This window comes from Anopheles marshallii, chromosome 3, assembly GCF_943734725.1.
Source record: "Anopheles marshallii chromosome 3, idAnoMarsDA_429_01, whole genome shotgun sequence".
NCBI lineage: Eukaryota > Metazoa > Arthropoda > Insecta > Diptera > Culicidae > Anopheles > Anopheles marshallii.
In genome coordinates, this window is record NC_071327.1 from 25601115 (window position 1) to 25607114 (window position 6000).

The following is a 6000-nucleotide window of genomic DNA, read 5'->3' on the forward strand; positions in this document are numbered from 1 at the left end:
TGACACCCGTAGGTCCACATGCAATCCACAGATGATTCGTTCGCTCATATTCTACCATGCAGCATCGGATTCTCAGTGCTAGGTGCATTTCCGATGAAAAATGAAAATGCATTATTTGCATACAAATTTACGCTTTCTCCGCCGCCAGTCCATCTTTCCCTCACCTGGTCCTGTACAACGAAAAGTTATGCTGTGCTGATCGAGACTTCCTAGCTTCCGGTCTGCATACCGTTAACAGGCCGACCCGAACAAGGGCCGTTTTCCCTGCAGAGTGCTAAGAAAACGAAACTTTGGAGCTGATGAAAAATGGCCCCCAGCACTGTCCAATCGGTAGCACTTGGGAGTACTTTATAAAACCGAGCCAACGTTTGAGGCCACGTGTCCATTGCCGAATCTGCGGCCAAACGGAAAGGCTGTTGTAGCAGCTGGTTTTCATCGTTTAAAATAAATGCATGCCATTTTCGGCATCACTTGAACGGAGCCACGTTACTATCCATCGTGAAGCACCGGCCATTGTGTAGCGTTTTCGAGTATACTGTTTTAAGCGAAGAACATTTCATGAAGTGCTGTTTTTCTCTCTCTCTCTCTCTCTTTTCAATATGACTTACGTTCTGCTAGCAGCAAAGTATCTACGCCAAGTTGTACCATCTTGTACCGTGGCGATCTATTCAATCGAGGTTCGACATTTGAATTATAGAGCTATTTATTTCCATTTATTTGAAACAATTTTTGAGTTTATGCTTCTTCCTTCTCAATCGGATTCTAGCCGGATTATCGTTCGAGTACAGAAGAACAAACTGTTGCCAATCAGATTCAAAGTAGCGTACTTCTTTTTCCCCAACAGGAAGTCACCTGTAACATAAAAAACCACACAATTGTATCCAATAGAGCAGCTTGTGGTTCTGCAATAACAAAATATGGGCTTACTCTTTCTTACATTCATACACCAATTCTCAGGAAACTTTAGCTATGCATCTCAACTTTCCTCAAATAAAATCCACAGTTTCTACTTCATATTTCTTCCTACCCGAACGGAAATAGAGTATTTATGAAGTCCGACCTCCTATTGTAGTACGATGCAGTGAATTTTGTCGATTCAACCACCAACCAAGGTATGATTTAAATACACGTGTGGTTGAGAATGTCTCTGCACCCACATGGCAGATATCTGGAATGCGCTAAACCGATTATGATGCCTACTTTTATTGTGTTGGGCGGAAATGTTGCGAAAGTTTTGCTGCCACAAACAGAGGTGTAAGGCACGCAAGGCAATGGAAGACATTCCTGTTTGACTAACTATTTTACCGCTATTCAAACGATACTTCCTGCTGATGGTGGTTTAGTAGTGGGTCTCACCGCCACAGCAGATTCTCCGTGTTAGCTGAGCTGTTACCCAGAATGCCTGTAAGGCCTTTGCGGACCTTTTGAAGCGTTAGCCGAAACGCCGTTGGTACCGGCTGACCGAGTTTAGACTGGGGCCGGTAGACATCCTGGACTACGTTACGCTCGTTAACTAGCGGGTTACGGGGCTTGTGAAATAGAAAATTTATTTACATTATGACACGTACTTTCGGTAATTATTATGTGCATAAATTTATTATCTTTTTCGCTGAGCGACCATCTGCAAAGGATGGTACGCGAAGGGCTTTGCTGAACTCATATTATGCAAATTTTTGTGGAACAGCTTTTGCAGTGGTAGACAGCCGATACTGCTTCCAAATCGGTACTGCTTGAGGGAGGAAAACTTTCCGGGACAACTCAGGGACACTAAACCACTGGCAGAACACAAATCTACTCCGTGCCTAGTAAAGTGATGTGTCAGTGATAGATTAGTCAGTAACAGGTTTTTGTAATCTTTTTTTAAAGGTTATTGAAAAAATGTACAGCTTCAAGTGTATTATGAAGAAAATTGTTAATTTAAAATCGAGTAATAATGCCAATACACAAATAAGGACGAAATCAGATTTATAATGTTAAGTTACAATATTTCAAATGCATGATTCATTTTTTTGCGATTGTTTTAATCATTCCGCCGTAAATGCGATCTTAAACTGGCTTATTGATTTATTTCGTGGATTGTAGATTTGCCCATGAATGATTTTACCCATGACCACTTTAACCCTTTAAGCTAAGAGTAAATGATGATTACAGCTTGTCTTGTGAATGGCAATCATTGAATAATATACTAGATAAGGCCATAATATTAATCCATTTGGTTAGGCAATCAGATACACGTGCCATTGCAATTGTTATGACTAGAGCCACCATATCCAATATCATTTGCTTTGCTTCACGAATGATCTGTCCATAAAGTAAATAATTAAAGCTTTTGTACAATTTAACTACAAACAAACAGATCCTTCGCTTGGATAATCTTATTCTTATAATGTTGAACCGTTTGAGATAACCGTGTCATGCGCTATTGAGATAATTTATTGACTTGTTCCGGAAAACCATTGTTTATTTTCGCTAGCCTTTGAAACCAAATCGAATCGAAATCTGCCCGGCAGCATTGCCAAAGATTTGCCATTTCTCAGGAAGAATCATGTTAATTTCACTAAATGCTCTTAACATCGTTGGCATCTAGCTCTGTTCGTCGTCCATCCACTTCCTAACGGCGTACCATGTTTCTCCAGCTCATTTTCGCAATGACGCTGCAACAAATTAGCGCAAGAGCTCTCAAGGAATAAAGAAATGTTTTTTCACTTACTCACAGCAAGAGTAATTTAAAATATTGAACATCACGTGCCGTGTTCCATTTACATAATTACATTTGCGATAGATGTCCCATGCTCTCCCCATACCCTACCGTACCGCGTGTTCCCCCTGCTCAAGTGCAAGGTGCGTTACAGATATCGCTTGCGCTTGCTACCAATGCCCGATCCGTATTCGATTCCGAAAAAAAACCGTTCCATTTGGAGGATCACGAAAGGTGACACAAGAGTTCCTCGCTGTCTGCACTGGTTCCATTAGTAGCTGCTTTCCTTCATTTCAGCCTCAGTCGCTTGAGTGTGGGACGGCGATTTTTTTATCTTCACATTCGTTACTCCTCCATCCCTTTTTTGTGTCCAACATCCGTGAGGGATAGGCCACCATCACTCGATTTACCGAACGGTTTGCTAGTTTTCTTACATACCTTTTTCACATTGACACGATGCCGCATCATTTTCGTCGGCCGGTTGTAAAGGTTTCTGGTCTGGATACACCTTTGAAAAATGTACGAGCAATCCCATGTAAATTGTATCCCGGGCGCCCCGGTACACGAAGCAATATGCAAAAGTTATATCAATTTATTTGATTAAATTTTATTATTTCATTTTATCATTTTTTTCCACATGCACATGACGCAGGCACCCGGCGAGATTGAATGGACCAACCGAAGGTAGGCACCCTAATGGAAGGTTAATATCGCATGGTGAAACAAACGGACCGAAAAAGGTTCTGGCGCATAATAAATGGAAATTCGTTACAGGAAATGTGACAACTTTGATTTTATGTCGGCCGATGTCAGGTGTGCAGTAAAAATGTAGCAAAATGATAAATTAATTTCCTGCGCTAAATAGAGATATAAAATGATGATGACATGCAGAGTAAACTGTTGTGAAATTTGATGGGTTTCAAAAATGGCAAAAATGGTTCATGGTTATGCAAATGAAAACTGAATCCTTTCATGCTTTTGTATTGAAAAAAGTAACATTGTATCTATGTATTTAATTATGCATTGGGCAAAATATATAGTGAGCAGGTTCAAAAACATGCCCATGAACATGAACGAAAACACGAAAAGTGTACAAATAGACTTAAAATGTATACCAGATATGTAGTCCTTGTCGCACTCGTCGCACTTGTCGCGAAATTTTCCTAAGATTTCTCTTTGTTTAAAAATAAAAACAGTTAAAATTTTAACAAAAAATGCTGTATGAATTCCAAATGTCTGCCATTTTGAAGAAAAAGCTTACCAGGTTTTTACTTTGTACTTGATACAATAACAAATTTCAACTTGATTATTTTTAAATCCTTTTTTTAAGTGTACTAAACGAAGTTAGAACGTGAAATGAGCACATAACATATTGACTAGGGAAACAGAACGGACGACAATCTGCCTTTTTATAGCATTCCCGAGTCTTTCCTAGATAAGAAATCAATTTACACTGGCGATTAACACCTGCTCGCCCAACAAATCTCTTCTCAACTAGTTATGGCGACAACCTCTTAATAATATCATAAACCTGTTACCATATCTCACGAACGAGTGGTGCAACGACATAAAAATCTACTGTTTGTTTAGTGTGCGAGTTTGAAGGGTGATTTAAGAAACAGTTAGTCAAGCATCCTACAGGGTGTGATTCGAATTCCGTCTGTCCAGCAAACCGGCCTATCAGCCAACAAGCGGTCCCGAATGCGCGAAAAATATCAATATTGACACAGCCATTTTTGTTTGTGCTAATGGAATGGTTTTCGCCCTCTAGTTTTGGTCGTTCCCCGTTTTTGCAATCGTCAAGCGCCGGTTGGTTGTGTGCGAATATGTGCCTAAGCTGTTTTGAGTCTATCCTGGCCCCACAGGCCAGCGAGCCTCCGGTGAGGATTTTCATCATTTTTTATCGCACTGTGTTAGCCGGGGGGGTTTTAGATTGGACCGGCAAAGCCCAGCGCAAACAGCCCTCCCCTCCCCTCGTCCCCACGCCTGAAAACTGTGGTTCACATTCCGCTGCGACACATGGGAAATGGTTTCCAGGGTATGTTCGAAAAAAGATAATAATAAAGTAAAATAACAACGGCGAATAGTCGGCCCAGAAGCCGAGAACAAACAGAAATTTTACAACCACCACCATGTTTCCGTGCACCGCGGCCATTCAATTAACGCTGGGGGATATTTTTTAAGGAAATGCTTGTATGCATCAAACCTTAGGCAGCATGCGGTGTAATATGGTGTAGTAAGCTGCGATGTTTTAATGTTTGTTTGTGTGTGTGTGTGTTCTATTTTTTTTTCTTTTGCTAACTGTGTGTTCTACAGCAGCACCGCATTTTTTAATTTAGTTTGGAATTTATCATCCACGTACGCAAACAGAACAGGGAAAATAAAATTCTATGTTCTATGCACGGTACAGAAGGCATGTTCCCCGTCGAAATAGTAAGCCATTATACAGAACGCGGCCCATAACAATGTGGGAAATGTACAAACGCGTGTTCCGCCCATGTAGCGCTGTTGGGCTGTGAGAACAAACGGAAGGTAAATTTAATTTACAAATGAAAATGACATAGCAGAACACTGAACACTGGCGAGTCGTGCAGGACACGTTTGTTATAAAACAGATTTGTTAAGCTAACAGCATATTCAATTTTCTTTGCATTTCAAAGCGAATGGCCTAGTTTTTATGTTGTAGTGTTATCAGTTTTATTATCCACCAGACTCTTCTACCACATTCTACCCGCTGCTACTGTTTTTGCCATTACAGGGGGTTTTATCTGGCTGATTTGTTCGTATTGTGCGAGAATGCGGGGGATGTAAATTACAACATTTGGCTAGTTCTCACGATGCGCATAGCAACAAGCACATACGTATGTTTCCTATTTCTATTCATACCTACTCTCACAACCATGGGATGATTACCCACCACGCAGAACTCATGGGAAAGCGCAAATAAATGCAAATGATTCGCAGTACCGGTGAAAGTGTCAGTAAAACCTTCTACCTAAACGCTCACCCACCACTCACCAAAGTGCTAAAAGCACACGCAGCACCTTTGGGCACCAAACTGCTGTCAACTGCTGGCCAAGCCAAGCAGCTCGTCAAAATAAGCATTACCATGAGCAAACGCAATCGCATAAATAACCATCACTATGACGCCTACGACGTCAAACGGAGCGCGTCGTGCCGATGGTGCCCGAATTCACTGACCTTAGCCTTCATACTGTCGACAAATCTAGCACGTTGTCGTACCAAACACTTCCGACTGTAGCAGCGGCGAATTGGTGAAAGACACCACCGACCACTGACGA